This window comes from Alosa alosa, chromosome 2 (assembly GCF_017589495.1).
Source record: "Alosa alosa isolate M-15738 ecotype Scorff River chromosome 2, AALO_Geno_1.1, whole genome shotgun sequence".
Classification (NCBI taxonomy): Eukaryota; Metazoa; Chordata; class Actinopteri; order Clupeiformes; family Clupeidae; genus Alosa; species Alosa alosa.
This window is the reverse complement of record NC_063190.1, coordinates 36215017-36222516: the sequence shown is the minus strand read 5'-3', so window position 1 is coordinate 36222516 and position 7500 is coordinate 36215017. Positions and strand designations below refer to the sequence as shown.

Genomic DNA, 7500 nt, shown 5'->3' with positions numbered 1-7500 from the left:
GTGTGTGTGTGTGAGAGAGATAGGGATAAGCAAACGCTGTAATGTGTGTGTGTGTGTGCCTGTGTGTGTGTGCCTGTGTGTGTGTGTGCCTGTGTGTGTGTGAGAGAGAGAGGGAAAAAGCTTGATAAGCAAAGGCTCATGGGGCAGGGATGAGGTGGAGATACAGGCGTGGTGGGGCCGCAGTGCAGGCCCGTAACTGGGCCAGATGAGAGCCGAAACCGGGCCAGATGAGGGCCAGATGAAAGCCGTAACTGGGCCAGATGAGAGCCGTAACTGGGCCAGGTGAGGCCAGATGAAAGCAGTAACTTTGGGCAGATGAGAAACCGTAACTGGGCCAGGTGAGAGCCGTAATTGGGCCAGATGAGGGGCCGTGCTAGACGGATGATGGTAACGGCCAGATGAGGGCGTGTACGGGCCGAACTCGGCTGACTTGTCTGCATGTCTTATGCTGGGACCCACTGGGATGGCAGCAGGAGGTCTATAGAGTAGACAGGATTGGGGTCGTCATGGTGATGGAGATTGATGGGAGAGATGATGGTGGTAGCTGAGGGATCATTAGTCTTTCATACTCAGTGAACATATCAGAACATTTGCATCAATGTCCGAGATCCTCTTCAACGCACGCTTCTCTCGTTCTTGCACACGCACGCACTTCCCCCGACCCAAAGGCACGTGTTAAAGGCTGCCTCCTCTGCCTCCTCTGCCCCCTCTGCCTCCTCTGCCCCCTCTGCCAGCTCCTGCTCCTGCTCCTTGCAGCCCGAGGCTTCAGTGCAGTGGACACACACACACACACACACACACACACACACACACACACACACACACACTGCAGAGACTTAACAACACTCACTCAGACATCTACAGAACTACACTCACACAACCTCACAGGAACACACACACACACACACTCTCACACACATGCATACTCCTTCACATCCATACTTCCTTCACATGTGTAGTTCTCATGTAATATATGCTGTGATTGATGTTCCTATGTGTTATTAGTGATTGCTCCGATGCTATTGAATGTTGTTGTGCTGATGTAATATATTTAGTGCAGTAATGGCCTCCTTTCCTCTATGAGGAAGCAGAAGCAGAAGCTCTTTTACTGCAGCCCTCAACTCACCACACCGCTTCTCAATAGCTGCTCTGGTCTCTCTCTCTCTCTCTCTCTCTCTCCCCCCCTCTCTCTCTCTCTCTCTCTCTCTCTCTCTCTCTCTCTCCTCCCTCTCTCTCTCTCTCTCTCTCTCTCTCTCTCTCTCTCTCTCTCTCCCCCCCCTCTCTCTCTCTCTCTCTCTCTCTCTCTCTGTTCTGTGTTGGTGTTGCTGCTGTCGGTCTCTCTGTTTGTGAAGTCCCTCTCAGAACCCACTGCACCACGCTGCGCACAGAATGCGTGACTCATTCACTACACACACACACACACACACACACACACACACACACACACACACACACACACACACACACACACACAAGCACACACACACACACTCTCTCAAGCAGACTCAAGCACACTCATGCACGTTCAGATTCTCACATGTACAATCACACACACACACACACACACATAGTACATACACTAATGCCCATGTAGCCTCCACTCACTCTTATTCACTAATCTTCCCTTAATTCCAGACCTGGCCATTTAGCCAGTAATCTAGTGCTCTGCCCCCAACCCTGTATCAACCCATATAGTCTGCCCAGGCCATCTGACATTCCAGTGACCTGTGGCCTGACCTTTGACGATACTATTTGCTAAATATCCCTACGCATCTGCCCATCCGTCCACCCAGCAGATAAGAGGGGTCAGTTGAGTTGTTACACGCATCATGGCTGTGGATCTCGGCGCTGGCTCGGACTCCCGTCTGAAGCTCAGTGCCAACATGGCCGCCTGGCTCCTCTCTTCACCATCAGCTTTGGTTCATCTCCAGGGGAAGTGTGCCCTGGCATGGATGCCCGCTCTCCTGTGGTGGCACAGCGTTAGGCTGGCACGGCGTGGCATGAGCAGGACTGCGGTCGCGGTCGCGCCCACGCGTGTGCCAGGCAAGGCCGCGGCCTCTGTGGCGCTTGTCGTGACAACAGGGTGTTTTCCGCAGAGCGGTTTCCAGGGGATGTGCCCAGGCAGCCGCCTGCTGTGCCCTCTAGTTGTTTATTTATTGGTCTCGTAGTTGTTTACTTATTTGTCTTCTATTTGTTTATTTATTTGTCTTCTATTTGTTTATTTATTTTTCATTTAGCTGCTGCTCTAATCCAGAGGGATTGTTCCCCTTAGAGCAGCTCAGGTGATGTGCTCATGGGGTGCAATAGAGTTTGGAGCTCGAATTGATATGTAATAATAATAATAATAATAAAGCTTTTATTTGTATAGCACCTTTCATACACAGAATGCAGCTCAAAGTGCTTTACATTTGAAACATGTAACACAATAATAGTCAGTCAGTCATTATCAATCCACTTTTCTTTGCTGTTTTATGTTATACTCAGCAACATATCAAAATATAGAAAATGGCGTCATAAGACTGGCAGCCTTAACCCTCTTACCCCCCCACAAACCGCCATATGGCAACTGTGGCAAGGAAAAAACTCCCATATTCCAGGAAGAAACCTTGAGCAGAACCTGACTTAATGGGGAGCCATCCGGCTTCTGGCTGGCTCGCCCTCAATAGTAGCAGATGTAGAATAATCTGAAAATGTAGTCTGGGATAAGATGAGTTAACTAAAAGCTTTCCTGTACAGGTATGTTTTCAGATCTTTTTTAAAATATTTACTGAACTTCGCCTGCTTGATGTACAGGAGCAGGGGTGTTCCATGGTTTAAGGGGCATAATGGATAAGCGCAGCTTCTCCACTTTGTTTGTGGAGCACTTTTTTTGGAGTGCGATTAAAAGATTAGAATTGGATGATCTAAGTTTCCTTTGTGGTTGATAAGATATTAAAAGCTCAGAGATATATGAAGGTGCTATGCCATTCAGAGCTTTGTAAGTAATTAACATAACCTTAAAATCAATTCTATAGAAATAGGAGCCAGTGCAGTTCAGCCAACACAGGGGTGATGTGTTCTCTCTTCTTAGTCTTAGTTAAAAGATCTAGCCAGAGTTCTGTATGAGTCCTTAATTTCTTTTAGATGTTTTTGGGAGGAAGACCAGTGAAAGGGTGCATTGCAGTAAGTCCTAACCTGCTAGTGATAAAGGCGTGAATTAGCTTTTCTGCATCTTGTTGAGTTAAAAGGGCCTTTTGGCAATGTTTCTCAAAGTGGAAATAAGAGCTGTCTGAGTAACTTTACTGATATGGGGCTTAAAACTTAACTCTGCATCTAAGATGACACGAGGCTTGTTACTTTTGGTTTTGACCTGGTGTGCCAAGTTCCCCCAGATTACTAAGAGTAAATATCTCAAAGCTTTAGTTTTGGTCCAACCAGAAGTACCTCACCTGTTTTGTCATCATTTGGTTTCAAAGTTTTTGCTCATCCACTGATTAATGGAGGTTAGGCATGCAGTGAGGGGCAAAAGGCCATCTAAGGTTAGTTGGCTCCACAGAAAGAATACAATTGGGTATCATCTGTAGCTGTGGAAGTTTACATTATGCTGACTTATGGCGTTTCCCAATGGGGACATATATATAGAAAATAACCAGGGGACCAAGGCAGCTCCTGGGCCACACCAAAAGGCAAGTCATGTTTTCAGATACATGATCTCCTAGACTGATATAAAATCTCTGCCAGTAATGTAGGTTTGAAACCAGTTTAGAGCATTATCAGAGAACCCCACCCACTTTGCAAAGGCGGTGAATTAGGATGCTATGATCCAATGGTGTCAAATAACGCCTCAAATCCAGAAGAATAAGGATTGAGACTTTGTTTGAGTGCTTGCTAGTCTGAATCATTGACTATCTTTACTAGAGCGTTTTCTGTGCTGTGATTTGATCTAAAACCTGATTGGAATTTTTCAAGGATACTGTTTTCGTTGAGGAAGGTATTTAACTGATTGCAAACAACTTTTTCAAGTACTTTTGCTCAAAAAGCGATAGATTTGATATAGGCCTGTAGTTGCTCAGATTGGTATGGTCAGGGTTTGACTTTTAAGTAAGGTTTCACAACAGCGGTTTTAAAAGCAGTTGGAAATATACCCTGTTTCTAATAGAGGTATTTATTACCTTGAGAAAAAAGGGAGCTAAGCCTTCATATACTTTTGAGGAATGTAGTAGGGATTGGATCTAAAACACATGTTGAAACCAGTTTGAGTTATAATTTTACCAAGCTCAGATTGAGTAATAGTGCTAAAGGACCTTAATTTTTGGGGGCTGTTTTTTGGGTGTACTATCAAACATATTACTTGTGTTACCAATAGCCTCCCCTTATGAAATGACTTTGTTTTTGAAGAAGTCTGCAAATTCTTAGCATCTTAGAGGATGCCTGACTGAGTGTGTCAAAAGGTGTTTGATGCAATAGCCTATCAATGGTGAGAACAACACCCTAGAGTTTCTACTGTTTTCAGCAATTACCTTAGAAAGTGGTTCCTCCTCTCATTCGAATAGCTCTATTATAATTTGCAATTTTTTTGTTTCTTTTTTTAGAATGTACGGTGAACCTGTAACTTAGTTTTTTTCTCCATGTTCTCTCAGCTTTCTACATGATCTTTTTTAGATCATGGATATTTTTCGTTCATCAAGGTGTCAGTTTGCTACAGGGCCTTTTTTTAGTCTTTAAGGGTGCCACTCTGTCAAGCAGAAGCGCCTAATTCTGATTAAGAGCCTCTACCATTTGATCAATGGGATGATGTAAAATATCTAAATTTATGGAGTCTATAAAGCTATGAACTGCTGTTCTGCTCTAATGTCCAAATTCATGATTTGATTGCAATTTGGGATGAATTTTTTGGAGTATGTAGTACAATATTAAAAGATACACAATGATGATCAGACATATTTATATCATTTACTGATAAGTCTGTGACTTCTATCCCTCTGGAAATGACTAGATCGAGGTGTTGCCAAGGTTGTGGGTGGGTCCTGTAACATGCTGCTTTAGCTCTAAACTGTCCAACACATTAAGGAACTTTACTGGCTTTAGCATCAGTTGTCTTATTGACATGAATATTGAAATTAAGCCATTTACAATTATCCGATCATAGCTAGTGATGATGGCGACATAAGTTCAGAAAACTGGTTGAGAAAAGCCAGTCCATAGTTTAGGAGGCGGTATAAGGTTAATAGAAGTACAACTGGGTCAGCCTTCAGAGTGGGGCAATACTCTCTCAAGGAAGGTGCATGCAGAAAGTTGACTGGAGTGTGCAACTATATTTGTTTGAGAAGAATGGAGGCAATTCCACCACCTCGTTTGCCTTGTCTAATTGAGTGGAAAGAAATTATAATTTGGGGACAAGTCTCCAACAAAGAACAGCTTAAGCTGTCTGCAAGTCAACCAGGTTTTCAACAAGAAACAGAAAATCAATTTTTTTCACTAATAAAATCATTGATTGCAAAAAGGTTTTTTGGTAGTAAGTGCACCTATATTTAGTAAACCCATGTTAGCTGAAAATGCCTCTGGCTTTTTGGGAGAATATGCTGAGGTATGGAAAGAATATTTGTTGGGTTTCTAGTTTTAAATTTGTCTTTTCTTTTTTACTATACGTTGGGTAGAAATCAGCGTTGGAATAGAACTATAAGCATAAGTCATGCTATTGCATGACACAGCGATCTATGTGTAGTAGTATTGTATGTTACCCTGCAGAAAACATTCTCAGACCCATCCCATGTATAATGCCATTGAATCAATACCTGGGGGCGTGAATCTGTAATATTTTCTACAGAATGTCAATGTCTCAGTGTGGGGCTATGTTTATCAGAGAGTAGCCTGGCTCCATGTTGGTTTGGGGGTGGAGACCATCACGCTTCAGCATACTGGGCCTCTCCCAGAACAAGCCCCAGTTGTTGACATAGGGGATGCTTAGGGAAGCGCAGTAAGCGTTTGGGCCAGGTGTGGAGATCGAACAGTCTGGACCATCTCTCAGCACCTTTTTTTCTGTAGGTAGGAGAGGCCCAGAGATGACAAAGCGTTTTTCTGTGCCCATCAGAGTGGTGATGAGAGTTTTGTGTTTTTTCCTGCAGTGCTACTGACTGCTTATCTCTGATGTCGTTATTGCCCCGTAATGCGATGATGTTGTTGACCTTGGTGTGGCCCGGGCCAGGATGCTTGGGAGTTTCTGCTGGATGTCAAGGACCTTGGCACCAGGGAAGCAGTAGACCTTGGAGGGACCCTTACATGATGGGGAATGCAGAGGTCTCTAACCATGGAACTGCCCGATGACCAGGGTGGAGGTTGATGAGGAGTCGGGGAGGGGGTCGGGGCGCCGACTTTGAGGAGGGACCAGGATGGTTGTCTCGGGGCTGGAGGGGCTCCTCATCCTCGGTCAGAATGGCATAGCGATTTTCCAGTCATTATAGGTTGGGCTGGGCCTGAGTGCCGTCGGACCGTCTGCGTGCTTGTGATGCTTGCTTCTCGCCATGGCTCAGGCTGGTGTGGAGTGGAGCTGGCCAGCAGAGCAGGCTTGGTTCTCAGCAGAGGCGGGGGGAGGCAACAGGGACAGAAGTTGCATTAGTGCATGGCATGGTTAAAGTATTGGAGGACAGAGTGAAATCAGGGCATCTGGCATTTGTATGTGTAAGAGGAGTAGCGTTATTACGGAGAGAAAGGTGTCGAGGAACTGTTCATCCTTCTCAATCTGATGGAGTGGTCGCTATTCTGGCCGAGTTCCACTATCTTTTTAGCTGAGAAGGACGCATGAGTCGCAGCCTGGTGCACAGCTGAGGGAGGCATCGTGTAGCGGCGAGGGCTTCGCCCGGTGTCAACTTGTTTTTAAGCGTTTGTTTGCTAGTTGGCTAGCAACAGCGATATCGTGCAGTTCTTGATAACTTCGAACACAGGTAGCGGGTAAGTAATCTGAAGATCTCACTTTTATATTGAGTCACTAGTTTTGAGAGGCGTTAGAAGGAATTTGATGCTTTCTTCTTCCAGATATCGTTTCCTTGGCGGTATTATTTGCAGCCCTTGATACTGGCTTAACGCGTTTAGCGTTAACGTTTGACAGAAAAGTTTGGCGATCAAGGTTATAGAGTCCGATAATCCAAAGCCTCGAGCAACAACAGTTTATGCAAGAGTTTGTTCACGAGATATAATCGGTAGCCAGTAAATCCATGATGTGCTCATGGGGTGCAATAGAGTTTGGAGCTCAGGTGATGTGCTCATGGGGTGCAATAGAGTTTGGAGCTCAGGTGATGTGCTTTGCTCATGGGGTGCAATAGAGTTTTGGAGCTCAGGTGATGTGCTCATGGGGTGCAATAGAGTTTGGAGCTCAGGTGATGTGCTCATGGGGTGCAATAGAGTTTGGAGCTCAGGTGATGTGCTCATGGGGTGCAATAGAGTTTGGAGCTCAGGTGGAGTGCTCATGGGGTGCAATAGAGTTTGGAGCTCAGGTGATGTGCTCATGGGGTGCAATAGAGTTTG

General features: G+C 45.2%; 2 protein-coding genes across 2 annotated transcripts in view; both read left to right on the top strand.

Moving 5' to 3' along the window:
- zgc:77262 (uncharacterized protein LOC402952 homolog) overlaps nt 1–7500 on the top strand; it is a 24798-nt gene that overhangs the window by 1127 nt on the left and 16171 nt on the right. The window lies entirely within an intron of this gene.
- Nucleotides 1–7500, top strand: part of mark2a (MAP/microtubule affinity-regulating kinase 2a) — a 64482-nt gene that overhangs the window by 49117 nt on the left and 7865 nt on the right.